Raw genomic sequence first — 16,116 nt, 5'->3', positions numbered from 1 at the left:
GTGGAGGCGGCCAGGATCGGAGGCGGACCAGAGGCACACTCGAGGCCGGAGGAGGTGTCTGGGGTCGCGTCGGAGTGGCGGATGGGAGGGGGGATTTCGGCAGCCTGACGACTTCACTTCAATTGCACGCTAGGATGTAGAAATTTTCCTCCCACTTGCCCCCATGGTATGTAAGTAGTTCCTCTGCATTACTGCAGAGGGACTCTCCCTCATCTATGTTCGGGCCCCACTGCACTCAGCCCCACACATCAGCGGGTGAGTTCCCTAGTGCAAAGGAGACTCATCCCTAAGATATAGAGTCATTTGTGTTGGTGGGTGATTATGTCGTCCGTGAGTACAAATGATGGGCTACCATATCATAGAAATGGGCAGCCGCAACCCTTCTAAATTGAACACACTTGTATGGCATAGTTTGGGGGGGGTGTTAAAGCTTGTGATCCGGGTTTTGAACACCTTTGGGCACAATGTTTTCAATTTTGTTTTGGTACAAATTGGAACAAATTGCACAAAAAATACTCTTATATGCTCCAAATCATTTTATACATGTAATGCGATACATAAAGTTTTTTATTGTAGGTTTCATATTTTTTTGAAATGATTTTCCATTTTCTTGAGATTAAAGGATTTTTCCGCGATTATTTATTGGAATTCACATTTGAACTACATCTGTCTCAAAAAATGCTAATAAACCTATAGAAAATTCATATTTGAGTTCATGTATTCCTATATTGATATATACAAAATAGATAAAAGTTTCAAATGTATTCTTTAGATAATTCAAGTTTCTATTTATGGGTCTACTGGAAATAATAATAGTAGAACCTAAATATGGTCCCATAAATCTAAATTTTTTTATAAATTACTAATAGGTCAAAAACCATGCATGTCAAAAAAGTTTCACTACATTTATAGTATACATGTTTCACAAATTAATGCATCTATCACATAGTTTCAAAAATCTTAAGCCAAACTTTGAAATTTATACATCATATAACATCCTTTTGGTGATATACGCTCCAAACTATTTTTGACAAGTAATAGACTAAATATAAGTCTTGGTGTGGGATTTTTTATATTATTTGCTAACTTTTAGGGATTAAATGATTTTTTTCTGTTTAACTAAATGCTCTGTGACGACGGATCATCTAAACCACTGCCTGCTGTTTGTTCTGGTAGGAGATTAATCACCCGACAGCTCAAATGGTCCTATATATAAAGCCGTTCAGCACAGCTGGCGGTTCATAAGCGGCCGGTCACCTGCCAATTTGTGCCGGCGGTGGCCAATAACGACCGGCACCGGGAGACGCCAGCACAAACTATTTCTATACTCGTGGAACTCGCTTGATTGTTACGCGGTAGATGCACATCACATGATCTCTTTTTCATTACATTACATGTTGTTATTCCTCTGTATTTGGTTTTGTTTAAGATACCTTTTGTCAATCTTTGTGCATTGTAAACACAATTTATCGGTTCTTTGAAACCTATTTGTCCATAGTTTATTTTTGTGCAATTTGACACTAAACTTCACTACTACAGAAATGATTTGCAGGGACGCTCCATTTTTTCTAGGGGCAGGTCAAAATATAACCTACTCCTACAAATGGAGCGCGGTTGCTGTAGCATTCGACCCGCCCTAAAAAAATATTTTGATGGACGGGTGACGCCATCACCCGCCCCTGCAAATGGGCACAATTTTTAGGGGTGGGTGATGGCATCATTGCCCCTGAAAATAGCATTTCTAGGGCCGGGTGGTGGCATCACCCGCCCCTAAAATGATATTCAGTGGCGGGTGGTGGCATGACCCGCCCCTACAGATGGTCCTATGTAAAAAAATTCATAACTTTTTCGTATGATCTCGGATGAAGTATAACTTTATATTAAAATTATAGAGAATAACGAGATCTAAAATTTTGTAGTCGATAATCTTTTCATTTAAGGTCATTTAATGGTCAAAAAACTATTATAATTTCTCTAATTTTAAAATCTAGAAGTTTTGATTTTTTTAGACAACCTCGGATATAGAGTAGCTCTATATCAAAGTTGTAGTGGTAAGATCTAAAATTTTATAAAATTTTATAATTTATACATTATTCAGTTAAGATTTTTTAGAATTACAAGATCATTTAAAAGTTATAACTTACATATGGCAATGACTATATAGTATCCCATACAAGTTAAGTCATACTTTGATGTTTCCACAATCTTAATCTTTATATACACTAAAATATACTTTGCATATTTTTTTATATCTATAGTTCACAATAATCATATTGTAGAAGTTTCATATTTTTTTATTTATTTTGATATATCTAAAGATTTAAATGAATTTTTGGAATAAAATTGAAAAATATTTTTAGGGGCAGGCGATGACATCACCTGCCCCTAGAAACGGATATCTAGAGGTGGGTGATAGCGTCACCCGCCCCTATTTTAGAGTTAATATAAAAGAATAGCATAACCCATAGAGTCACAAGTGACTGTGTGTGTACTGTTGTGCGCGAGGCTCGAGGTACGCTGTTCGAGCTCCGGATGATGCAAGTGTGCATAATTTCATCAAAAAATTATACCTCGATAGTACAGGGGCTTGTGGTGGTGGCTAGTTGGCTGGGATATACTTTTTTCTTTTTTATTTTGCTGTTTTCATTTTTTCAATTTTTTTGTTATCTGGAAATGGATTTGTAGGGGTGGGGCGGACGTGTTACCCGGATCTCAAAATAGCATTTTTAGCTGCGAGAACCGGAGACAGGTACCGCACCGGCTAAAACTATATTTTTATCCGCCCCTAGAGATTCCTTTTAGTAGTGCTTGAAAATGTGCGTACTAGACACTAATTATGAGAATAGTATGGATGATGGACGCATGGGGCATTTTCAGGGCCGGAGTTAGACCCTCTTCTCGGGGGTGAGCTGACTCCGACAAAATTTTGCAAATTCTGTCAGAAATCACTATTATGTACTGGACTGCACATTGCTGAAGGCCTCAGCCTGATGTGATGGAGGCGCTGCTGCCGTTGCCCCTCAGTATATTGGTAGTTTACTCCCTTGTCCAACCATAACATACGAAAATGCTGCATATATTGGTATTTTACTGCCTTTTGTGATTATTGTTTACATACATGCAAATTTCAAATCACTAAATTCATAATGTAGCTTCCAATCCAAATTTGAAAAATGTAGTTTCTAATCGAGAACATAGCTGTAATTTGGAATGAATTCTTAATTTGGAATGAATTCTTAATTTGAAAAGATGAATTCCAAAACATGTGTTGCGAGTCACATGACTACTAATGTTTTAAAATATATATCTTTCATATATGTAAATCTTGAATCAGTAGTTCATGAAAATATTGTTTTGAAACAAAAGAAATTAGGGTATGACAGGAACTCTATATTTAGTGAGAAATCAAAGCAATAGGATCGTTATTCAGTGAGAAATGAAAGCAATTAAAATCTAGCTTTATTTCCTTTATGCGAGGTCGTTTTGACAGATGGACATTTACGCAGAAATAAAAGCAATTAAACTCTAATTAATTTGGACGTGCATGGACGGCTGGTAATTTATCTATACATACACAAGGTAGGGTTAACGGCAGATTATACCATCACGGCCTAAGCTAGACCATACTTTTGCGCAAGAAATCCCATCCATAGGCAGCAGATGTGGCCAGCCAAGATGTCCTCATTGTGCTGATCGTTCCCATCCTTCACGTGCCGCATACTACAGCTACCACTTCGGTGAACCTAACTACTGTAAACATGCATGCCTATTCCTGAGGTTGATAATTTGATTGATTTTGTAATGAAAGCTGCACATATATTTTGTGCCTTGGCCTGTGGACGAAAACTGATTGTAAAAGTTCCATTGCTTTTCGATTACAGCCACTGCCTCTCTGAACGTATCTTGGACTTACTACGAGCAAACCTATCAGGCAAAGCACCAATGCGCCTGTCAGCTTTTGGTTGGGAGTAGTGGTCATCAACTTAAGAAACAAGACCACCAACGGGGGTCGATTATGTGGATCTAACATGTCCCTCATCGCCAGGGCGATAGCGAATAATGGAGGCTGACAACAGTATATATAGGGATGCTGGGGGCAAATTAAAGTTGAGATGTCAGTGACAACACTAGACGGACAGTGGGGGGTCGAGAAGATTAATTACTGCATAGGAGGTTTGAGAAGGTTAAATTAATAAATTTGAGGAGCCAACAATTGTCATGGGGCAACAGAAAGAGAGAGAAAAGAAGCAAAAACCACCATGTCACGTTATTACCCCACGTTGGAGGGAAAAAAGAGAACATGTCAGCCGCACACAGCACATGAGGCGCGCAGCACTTGCAAAACCATGGCCCAAGACCTATAAATTCATGCAACTAGCAGGCATCCCGCGCGTTGCTGCGGGTGGAGAAGCGCAGCAGGAGCAAAGAGCCAAAGATACAACAAAAACTGTACAGGAGAGATTCGAATACATTAGTTATATGGCAAAGGATGAAAATAGGAACTCTGAAGAATAGCCAGAGAGGAAATTAAAAGGCCCACTAAGAACATACGAAAACCATGGTGGATGCCAGTGGAATCCAAAGGCAGGTGCCGTGTTTGTGGCCAAATTGGTCGAAGCGTTCAAGGAATGGCAGCTGTCGATAAACCGTCCAAGTCAGCGGCTTGTGAACATTGGAAGGCACCAGGTGGATGGGTGATCCGGTTCTGTCAAGGAGTAGTATGAGTCCGGTAAATGCGGTTGTTCTAACTTCAATAATTCATCCAGCTGATGGAATGTCTTTTTTCAACTATTTGAAGAATTCATTCTTAACATTCGTGAGTCTAGCCATAAAGTGTGAAACATTTCACACTTATTAATATGCTGGTTTTCTCCCCCAGTGTCTTACCAAGACATACTTATTTTTATCAGACTTTAAAATGGCAAATATCCCATTGTCATTAAGTAGTCGAGAGAGCATCTTGCAGGCAAAGACAGATAAATCCTCCCTAGTCTTTTCGCTAGCATAAGATCGATATTCTGACTAGTATTTGGTTATTTTATTCCCTCGTCCAACAAAACTTTATGAAAATGCTTCCTATATAGAGAGGAATAAATATCTTTATTTCAGGGATATTATCCATACAAACTTCTATCACAACTATTATAAGAGTTTTTTTTTTGCAAATATATGCTTCCATACATGCAAGGAATTCAGACTTATGTATAGTATAAATGTAAATAACAAAAGCCGTGTATAATTTTCAAGCAGGCAAGAATGCGTGTAGCTAGCTCTAACTTGAAATCAATCTTAATTTGGAAGCACGAATTTCAAAAGTATATATTGCTAATCATGAGATTACTAATGCCCGAAAAAATCAATCAATTATAATTTTCATGATTTGTACATGAAAATCCATTATTTCATATATCTTCAGAATCTGAACCAATAATTATATTAAAGAAAATGGAGTAGCATTGTTTCGCAAAAGATCGGTGAAACAATGTAACATTATGGACGTTGCAATAGGAACTTTATTTAGTGACACTAAAAACAATTAAAATCCAGATTAATTTCTTTGCATGGTGGACGTTTGGATGGAATGGCATTAACACAGAAATAAATGCAATTAAACTCTGATTAATTCCGCCTTGCATGGATGGCTGGAAATTGGTCTATATATACACACAAGTACCAGGTTAACGCCATATTATCCCATCAGGCTCAGCTTCAGAAAATGGCCAGCCACTTTCTCCCTGTGGTCGTTGTGGCTTCAATAATCCTTCATGTGGCGTATGCTACTGCAGCTACCACTTCGGTAAACCTGACGGCAGGAGCGACCGCGACAGCATACGACATCCTGGAGAAGAACAACTTGCCGCGTGGTCTTCTCCCCAATAGCGTGAGGTCATACACTCTGAACCCGGATGGTAAAATGGAGGTGACCCTTCCTAGGGAGTGCGACTTCCCCATCACCTTTGGTGGCCAAGAGTTCAAGTTTCGTTTCGCCAGCACAGTTGGTGGTGTCATCCAATCTGGATCCATCCATGAGGTATACGGCGTAAGGGTGCAGATCAAGTTTGGGTGGCTTGGGTTAAGACAAGCTGATCGTGCCGGTGACCAGCTGACGCTCCAGGTGCAGCAGTTCACGCAATCATTCCCGGTCAGCGCCTTTGCCGTGAGCCCATCGTGCAGCTGAGACTTCGATCCATCTAATGCAGGAAAGTATATGGCAGCCAAGGGTCATGCGTAGAGTGCCGTGATGTGATGTTCCGTGCACGTGTGGAGTAATTTGAGTGATTTTGTAATAAAAGCTGAATTTTATGTCTTGGGCTCTTGGCCTGTGGACGAAAACTGCATGTAAAAGTTCAGCAATTGCATTTTGATTGCAGGCGCTATTTCTCTGAATGTATCTCTGACTTGCAACCTCATGTCTTTTTATTATATGACATTCCCGACAGCAGAAGAAATAGGCATCTAAGCCAATCTAGCTGCCGAAGACGTTACGAGGGATTAGAAGGGAAGACAAGAATCACATATAATTTGCCAGCGTTAATGAGGGTCTCGTTGGATGAAATTGCACAGCAGCAGGTATATAGACAGCGGTCCCCTGTCAGTTGTACGGTATACGACATCCGGGTGAATTATTGCATCGCTACTTGACACTAAAGATCCTGTTTGGTAGGGATTTTTGAAGTCATTTCTATCTAGATATATAAGATTCCCTACCAAATAGAAAACTGATTCTGGAGAGGAACTGGAGAATCCCTGTCAAACGGGGCTAAATACATTAGCCACTTTGGGTCGATGCCATTTTAGCATATTTATTGGTTTTAATCCTTGCTTCTCCGCGGTTCGGGTTCCGTCAAATGATCAGAAAACCAGCTTGGCCTAATAGAACAGCTTGTCCAGTGCAACCAGCTCATTCCATCTAATTTCCACGCTTCCAACCCTTCAGGTGCATGAAAAGGAGAGAAATTTCAACCACCAGTGTTCAGATTAGTGGAGGGGGGTTGCCTGGGTCAGGATTGATTTCCCAGGCTTAGAATGGTTTCCGGGGCACGGCTAGCATGGTGGAGGCAATGGGTTGTGGGTGGAGCGGTGACGCGGCGTGCTGCTGGCTGTGCGTGTTGGTATAGAACTGGTGTGGTGTCGGGTGGGAAGCACAACGATGGTCCGAGCCAGGTTAGGGTGGTGGTGGTGGTGGGCGGATGCGGGTGGAGCAGGGGTTTTAGGGGAGAAAATCACGAGCAAATGAAGAATATGAACAGTATGGTCAATGTGGAAACGCGATGCACACCCTCCAAATACCGAGCACGTCACGTGCAGCACACAGCGGCATGCCTCGCGGCACCTCTGCGCACACCGGTTAGACCGGTATGGTCGATTGCCAGACAGGTCTCGTTGGGGTGGCCCGACAAGAATCCAACGAACGCCCGTCCGTGAGGTATACCATTCGGGCAGACGCACCTTGGGCTGTTCTAGGTCGGCAAGCCACCTAGAATGTCTTCAAACATCGTCGAGATGAAGGAAGAATAGCAGATTCAGGTTGGAAGAGCTAGGATTTGGAAAAAACAAAAAAAAAGATAAAAGATTATATTTTTGTTCGATTGGATATCCTCAATCGACCGTGGTCCTTTATATTTATAGGGAGGGGAGGTCTTACCTCATTAGGAGTTAAAACTTGTACAAATCTCATATCAAAATACAACTCCTAACTCGGACTGTACAATGGTCCGATATGGGTCAAGTCTTTTTGAAGTCATAACTCTCTCATCCGATCTCCAAATCGGAAGTTCTATATATGAATTTTGACCGCTTCGACGAGAGCTGCGCAATGGTAAAGTCAAATTTGCATTTTGACAAAATTATCTAGTACAGTCTGACCGGTCCATGCATACAGATCAGACGTGTATGCCCAGCCATGCCTCCCCCCATATTTTTTATCAAAGCTTGTATGCCAAAAAATAATCTTCTGGACCAAAACTGCCCATGGATTACAACCAATACATGGGCCACATATAACTTCTAAGGGCGATAAATGTTATCGCCATAAAACTTACTCCAACTCAAGGTGATGATGAAACAACTTGCTTTGGCCTCCATACCTGCTTAGTAGTTGCTGACCTTGCTGGTACAACCTCCACCCGTTGCTCCACTGATTTTTGCTTGCAATGTAGCCTTCTCTTTAGGTGTGAGATAAGCCTGAGGTACACCACCTTGACCGTAGATACACTAAATTTTGCTTGCTGCCCCTCACATCTTCTAACATCAGCATATGCATCGCTTTTGGCCAGATTACTATTAGTAGCAATCGGTAGTTGTGATGAACCATAATTTGAATATGAAATAGGATATTGAATAATATATGGTTGAATGTGTACCATGTTGTAATCATATGGCGAGTAATAACAAGGATACGACCAAAACCAAGGCATAACCGGTCCAGCAAAACAATATGATGTAGCGGCATGGATACCTTATTGTTGGTGAAGATCCGGTTGCTCGTGATGTTTTGGCAATGACCCTGCATCTTTAGCTTCACTTGGTCTACTCTCCTGCTTTTGAGCAGCTCCCTTCTTCTTATATCTGGATAGGAGTTTTTCAAAGCTCGGCCTCCCCTTCTTCTTGTTTTTGGGACTTTTTCCAAAATCCCCAGACGGACAGGTCGGGCAGGTTTCAGGACCATACCCGCCTTTGTAGATCCGGCGCTTTTCTCCTCGTCTTGCCCCCCAAGTGTTGAATTCTTCAATGAAACTTTAGGGGTGTTCTTTAGTGAAACATTCTCGCCATGTTTCAAAGGCTCAGATCTTTTTTCACCAATGATTACAGTTTTCCCTTTTATTGATTCGACTAAATTAATACTTTGGGATTTTGTAACTCAATGGTATGCACCGGGAAGGGGTTCTGATCAATTTGCATATGGTGAAGAACCAATCGATCTTCATTAATGGCTGATTGAATTTGTCTTCAAAAAACACTGCAATCATTAGTTGCATGAGAGAATGAATTATGCCATTTGCAGTAAGCACGCTGCTTCAACTCATCAAGCATCGGTATAGCATGAGACAATTTGATATTCCTATTTTTTAGCGAATCATCAAAACCCTATCGCACTTGACTACATCAAAAGTGAATTTAACATTTTCTTGCCGAATTTATTAATTAGCTTGCGCAAGTACTAAGCTTGTCCTTATGTGACCATACAAATTCAGCAGCATAAGCATCTTTATCTTCATCATCCGAATCATTTGAACCACAACCAAGTGTATAAACAAGATGATTAGACTTTTCATTGGACTTCTGTGAATTTCTATCTTCTTTAGCTTGGCTTTCATTAGCCATAGCTTTTTGCAGAACTTGACTAGCATCTAGAAATTCTTGTCCCTCTACCTTTTCTTTATGAAAATCAAGTAAACCAGAAAAAGCTAATAAGCTAAATCTCTATAAAAAATTGTCAAACTATAACATCAGTTTTCAGTGTCTCTAAACCTACTAATATATTTAGAAATATTTTCATGCAACTTAAGTTTAACTGATGTAAGATGAGATAATTTCAATTCAGTTTCACCGGTAAAGAAATAATCAAGAAACTTCTGCTCTCAACCAGACCAAGTGTAAACTGAACTGGGTGGCAATGAAATAAACCAAGTAAATGCAGGACCCAATAGAGATAAAGGAAACAACTTCAATTTGTAAATATCATTAGTGTTAGCTTCACCATATTGTATAATAAATTGACCTATATGCTCTAATGTGGTTCTACTATCATCACCAGTGAATTTAACAAATTTAGGTATTCTAAACCGTTGAGGATATGCAACGTACTCATAATTATCAGAGTATGTTTTCTGATATGATCCGCATTTGACTTTAGGCTCTATACCAAAAGTTTGCACCCGATCCAACATCTTCGGGCCTGGGCCGATTTGCAATCGGTGCATTATAGGCTTGGGAAAGGTTCGGCGGTGTAGAAATATGTCGCAACGAACTTGCTGGCCCATATAGCATACTTGCATTAGGTGCTGAACTATATAAAGTTGTATGATGTGGCATCGGCTCATTAGTTCGGCTAGGCAACTGGTTAGCCGAATTAATCACCGTAGCATTAGTAAGAGCAGCTGGAATCCCTTCACAAGCTGAACTACACATTGCCTTATCGGTATTAGAAGTAGATGCATGTTTCTCATTACCGATAGAGTTTATACCAAGTTGGGCCTCTATTTGACTAAAGTGAGCATCAAATATACTATAAATATTTTGACCCACATAGTCTAGCTTATTGTTTAAATGAGCAGTAACACCACCATCTACCATATTAGCAATTTTTGTATTAAGAGCGGACTGTTTACTCACATCGGTTTTTACCTCAAACTGCGTAGAGTCGAGGATGACATCCTTGACCTTCATGAGTTTCCCTTATAGATCCACGGAGAAGTGCGACATATAATGTTGCATAGCTTCTTGTTCCCATCTTCGGATCTCCTGTTCCTTCTTTTCTCTGATCTTCTTCTTGATATCATCAACAACTTTATGATCCTCGGCCGAGAGTTGTTCAAAACTCAGCCATACAATGTTTTCGACATCAACCTCACTAGGTTTAGGTATCTTACCAGCCATGGTAGCTGATTGACCTTTGTTCTTCCCTAGTTGAGTCGCAAAAAAGTATGTTGACTTGGAAATGCGCTGTGCACACGCCAAATGCTAAGCATGTCACGTGCAGTGCACAGCAGCATGACTCGCATTGCCTCTATGCACGCCTCGCGTTGCTTGTACGCACACCGGTTAGACCGGTGTGGTGGACCGGTCAGACCGGTCTTGTCGGTGTGGCCCGACGAGGATCCAACAAACGCCCGCTCAGGAGGGATCCCGTCGGGGTAGGCACACCTTGGGTTCTTCTAAGGTTGGCAGGCCACCTAAAACGTCTTCAAACACCATCGTGATGAAGGAAAAGTAGCAGATTGGGGTTGGAAGAGCTAGGGTTTGAAATAAGGCAAAAGAAAGGAAAAAAGATAAAAGATTGTGTTTTTGATCGATTGGATACCCTCAATCAGCCGTGGCTCTTTATATATATAGGGAGGGGAGGTCTTGTCTATTAGGAGTCAAAATTTATACAAATCCCATATTAAAATATAACTTCTAACTCAGACGTACAGCTAGAACTAGTCTGACTGGTCTGATTTGGTTCAAGTCTTTTTTATATCATAACTCCCTCATCCGAACTCTGATCGGACGTTCTATATATGAATTTTCATCGTCTCGACAAGAGCTATGCAATGGTGAGGTCAAATTTGCATTTTATCAAAATCAGCTAGACCGGTCTGATAGGTCCATGCATACCGATCAGACCGCTACGCCTAGCCATGTCAAAAATTTTAGTTGCTAACAAGTACCATCTCGAGATGGAAGAAGACATCATGTTTGCCCAATCAAGAACTAGCAGTTGAGATTGGTCACCAAGAAAAACTGAAAAGCTTGGGCACCTGAATTGTAGCATCTCCATTAATTTCCTCATCTCCTAAACATAGATGATCAAACCTAGCTAACATGTGAAAACTTCAAATCATCAACCTTAACACCAAATATTAGAGCACCGGCGAAAACATGAATAATGAGAACGAAGAGAAGATAAACAGCACCCAGTAGATAGATCGAGATTTTACTAGACATTTCAAGGAATCAACATATGGGGTAATTGAGGGCACATATTTTTATTCATCCTCCAAAATAGAGGCAAGAATATTTTGTCATGGAGATTTTTAATTTAACCCCTCAACTTGTTTGAAAGTCTAACCGAAGTAAACAAGAAAAAAAATGAATGTGGCCCTTAAACCAGGATAATGTGGTTTTTGATCTACCTAACGTAAATGGAGACTAGGAACCATGCGTGAGGGAAAATAGTGGGAGGAGGTAGAAATAATCAAAGGCAATGAGACAGGTGCGGTGACAACAAAGGAAATGATGTTGAAGAGGGAGACGCACAGGCTTATAAAAGGCCACACCCCCGCTTGCCTTTCCTGCACTGCTGCATATGCTCCCTTTGCCTTACTCGTGAGCCACACCCTCGCTTGCTTCTCCTGCACTGCTGCATATGCTCCCTCTGCCTTACTCGTGAGCCAGCCCTCCAACACCAGTGCACAATTAACGATCCATCACTACCCCTACACTCCACTGCTGTTCTCTCATTCTGATCTGCTGGGACTGCCCCAACCACCGGACCACCTGTGACTGCTTATTCGGATTCTGGTAAATATAATTCCTACTTGTTTGGATTGGACATTTAGTTTCGAAGGACTTGAAGATCATTCACTGCATCCACTCAAATGTGCGCCTGAAAGATTATAGTAGGACACTTTTTCATGTGACACATCTCAGCGTGAATGTTGTTTTGAACTACCATAGATCGAGTTCTAGTTTCTGCGCCAAATTTGAACTCAAGGCATCCGATATTTGCATGCTAATGTAGAAGTCCTTGTCATTAGCACAACCTTATTAAACGCCTGAGGGTCAGGCATAGGTGGGGTTATGAAGAAACAAGTTTGGTGTATGCATGCCGGCCCATGGTTTTGTGTTGCCGATATGAAAACATGTGTATGATGAGTTCATGCCTACATCACTAGGAGCTACTAGCTACTTCTAGTGCTCGATGATACCGCCGTGGTACAGTGGGGGTACTTGTTTTTACGGTAACAAAATTCCATCTCCCCCGTGTTTTAGGTATATTGTACATGAAAATGTTTTCCTCCTCTGTTATTTTTCCTTTCCTTTGCATTTTCTAACTCTGTTTTGCATGCATCTATGATTGAGGCAAACAGAAGTTTTATTTTCTTTCCAAGGTTTCTACACATGATATTTTTTCCAAATTGCACAGTTAATTATTTTTTAAGATACAGTTTCTTTCTATTAGAGATAATAGTAATTTTTTAGTGTAATGTCAACTAGCTTGGTGTAAGCAAGACAATTGTGTACGTGATGGAGGAAAGTTTGAGCTCTCAATTACAAATGCAGTAAACAAGATATAGAGGGAAACAAATAGAACTTTATCCGGCCACATAATTACATGGCCACTAACTACAAAATTAACAAACACCTGGACTTGTTCAATCAGGCAGAGCTGGTAGAAGAAAGCTTGGATTGTGGCAACTATGTTAGGGCAACCAAGGAAAAAAAAAGAACACATGGGCATCTCTTGTAGGCTTTTATCCTACTCAAAGGAGTACTGCAAATTAAATTAGGTGCTGTTGGTCGCGTGGGTCCCATCCATCACCAAAGCTAGAGTGACCTTTCAACGAAAAAAAATCAAGAAACACCAAAAGCATGCAGTCTTATACATATAGTAGTACATTTTGAAATTGGGGAAAAAGAGTACTGCAAGCAAACTGGTTTGAGCAATAGTGCACCCACACGTTGCCACTCAACTCCCTCGGCCATTAACTTTTGGTCTAGTTCAGGAATGATCTCCATCTTTACCGCACTGATCTGGTTTCTGTAGAGATTCAGCGTTTAATTTGCACCTGTGCCATATTACTCCACTATCGCTGTTGATGCTTAGCCGTCACCATGAGTCTGCAACAGCTAAACAAATTGCACTACTACTTAGCTACCGAGGTGATCCGGCAACTCAAACGCTCGAGTCGGCACATCTCCCACACTGCATATTGTCCGCCTCTATTCTAAAATGGACAAAAAGCAAAGATCGAAAATCAACCCTAGATCAATTACTTGTTTTAGTCATGTGATGATTCAAAGCATGTAAGATACATGGCATGACCATGACGCACACTACCAAATATAAGGGAATTCATGCGGACTAATAGATTTAAGAGAAAATTCCTCAAGTGTTGGGCTTCCACACACTATTGGCCACTGTAACCTTTAGCTTCGACTTTTTGACAATAAACACATCAGTCACTTTTGTTCCATGGCATTTTGGCATATTTATTGGTTTTGACCCTCATTTCTTCATTCATGCTCTAGCAAATTACCCTACGTCCTTTCCTATGCAAATAATCGGACACCCGCCCAAGTCCAAATGAATGTACTGGTCCAGCAACCAGTTCCTTCCCTCCTTATCTTCTAACATAAATGATAAGACCTCATGTGGAAATCATAAATGATCAAAGTCAAAAGCACTAGGGAAAAACATAAATAACCAGACCTTGAGCATAGGGTGTAAATTGGGAGCACATATTTATTTTGATAAGTCCTCCAAAACTAGAGATAAGAAGTTTTTTTATCATGTGGACTTGTTATAAAAGTAGCCAATTTAATATAATGCTAAACTTGTCTCAAAGTCTAGCCAAAGTATGGAAAATAAAAGAGCCAAGCCATTACACCATTGTAAAGTTGTTTTGCACAAGGAAAATGGTGTATTCAAATTAGACCTAAATGGAGATGGCAACCCAGGGGCAGAGAGAGAGAGAGAGAGAGAGAGAGAGAGACAGAGAGACAGAGAGAGTAAAAAAGTGATGAGATGGGTGTAACAAAGGCAGGTAGCGATGGGAAGGAGCCACAAGGGATAGGGAAAAGGCTAATGAGCAGTAGTGAGAGAACATATAGTGCAGAGATGGCATGGTGGTGCGTGAGGGAGAGAGGGGAGGACCGGAGGAATGATGAGAAATGAGTGAGCCGGTGACATATCGGCCATTATATATAATTTACGAGGACTGAATGTGGATGGTGATGATATATGGATGTCGTCATCGCTCTAGTTACCTTCATATATATCTTGCAAAAGTAATACTATTCCACCATATCTTTGATAAATGTGCTTATGAGATTCTTTTGAAGGTACTTAAAATTTCTTTGCATGTCACCCAAAATGAAAGAATGAAAAGAAATGATAAGATTGTCTAGCATATAGGATATGTGTGTTACCTTTTTTCTATCGTGGTAGTATGCTACACGGAATTCCGAAAGATGAGAAATAAAATCAGGCCAAAGGAAACACAAAAGTTGGACTTGTAATTCTAGGTCCTGCTGTGAATATCATCAACCTTCATGAGTATTTCGGCAACAGGGCGCCTATAAAACCACATGGTTGCTCTCAGCTCGCCTGTACTCCATGCTTTGTCCCCCGCTCCCCCTTCTATGTTACTAGTAAGCAAGCTCCATCAAAAGCATGCACATCGATAGATCAATCACCTCCCCACCACGCTCCACTGATATCCGTCGCACTTCCTGATCTGCTGGAGGTACTCAAATCCTTGCCACCCTTCGCCCAGCCAACGTACCATCTGGTGAGTGTCTGTGTGTTTGGATTCTGCTCACCTCCTTTTCTCCATCTAACGCATGATTTTTGTTCTTAATGGCACAGTTAAATTTGTTGAGTCATAGTTACCCTACATTAGAGTTATAATAATTTTTAATTTGATTTTCAACTGGCCTTCGTATAAGCAAGACAATTTTTTGTTAAAGTCCTATTATTAGCACATGAATTTAACTAATAAACTAGTAAGGAAACATGACCTGATTGATCTAGAACTTTGGTGTTAACACCTATGGAAGTAACCACCCCTGTGATGTTCACAACCCATGGAAGTAACCATCCATTTTAACAAGAACTAGAAAATTATCAAACACCTGTACTGGTTTAACCAGGCATTAGTAGGGCAACGTCGACAACAAAACACAGGGGCATGCATCTCCTACTCGAGAAAAAGGAGATGAGCAGCACTTTTTCTGCAGTCATAGAGATGACTTGACATCAGGCACTACAAAAAGAATTATAGAAACTGTGTGTCCACACGAAAGCAACCTGATGAGCTCAAGACAAGAAAACGAAAATAGCTCGACTTCTACCCAATGATCCAATTGGATGCTTGGCTAAGTTCAACCCACGTTGAGGCATTGAAGCCCTTCCAGTGTGGACTCTACCCTGACCTCTGTGCTCCTTGTTCAAGAATTAGAGTGATGCGTGGTGCACCAATTACTACCACTGAAATAAAATTTGGGAATAGTAAAACTGTAAAATAGAACTATTCTTTATGTCCTAAAGGATATTTGATGAATGAAACTTTGTGACACGTTTTAGACCAAAATTTAGGAGACTCTTTTTCTTAACCAAAGTTTAGTACACTCTTAAAACCTGGCTTTAGCTAAAGAAGAATGTAATATTACAAAGATTTGTCTTGCAAG

Source organism: Panicum hallii, chromosome 4, assembly GCF_002211085.1.
Source record: "Panicum hallii strain FIL2 chromosome 4, PHallii_v3.1, whole genome shotgun sequence".
Classification (NCBI taxonomy): Eukaryota; Viridiplantae; Streptophyta; class Magnoliopsida; order Poales; family Poaceae; genus Panicum; species Panicum hallii.
Note: the sequence above shows the minus strand (reverse complement) of the source record.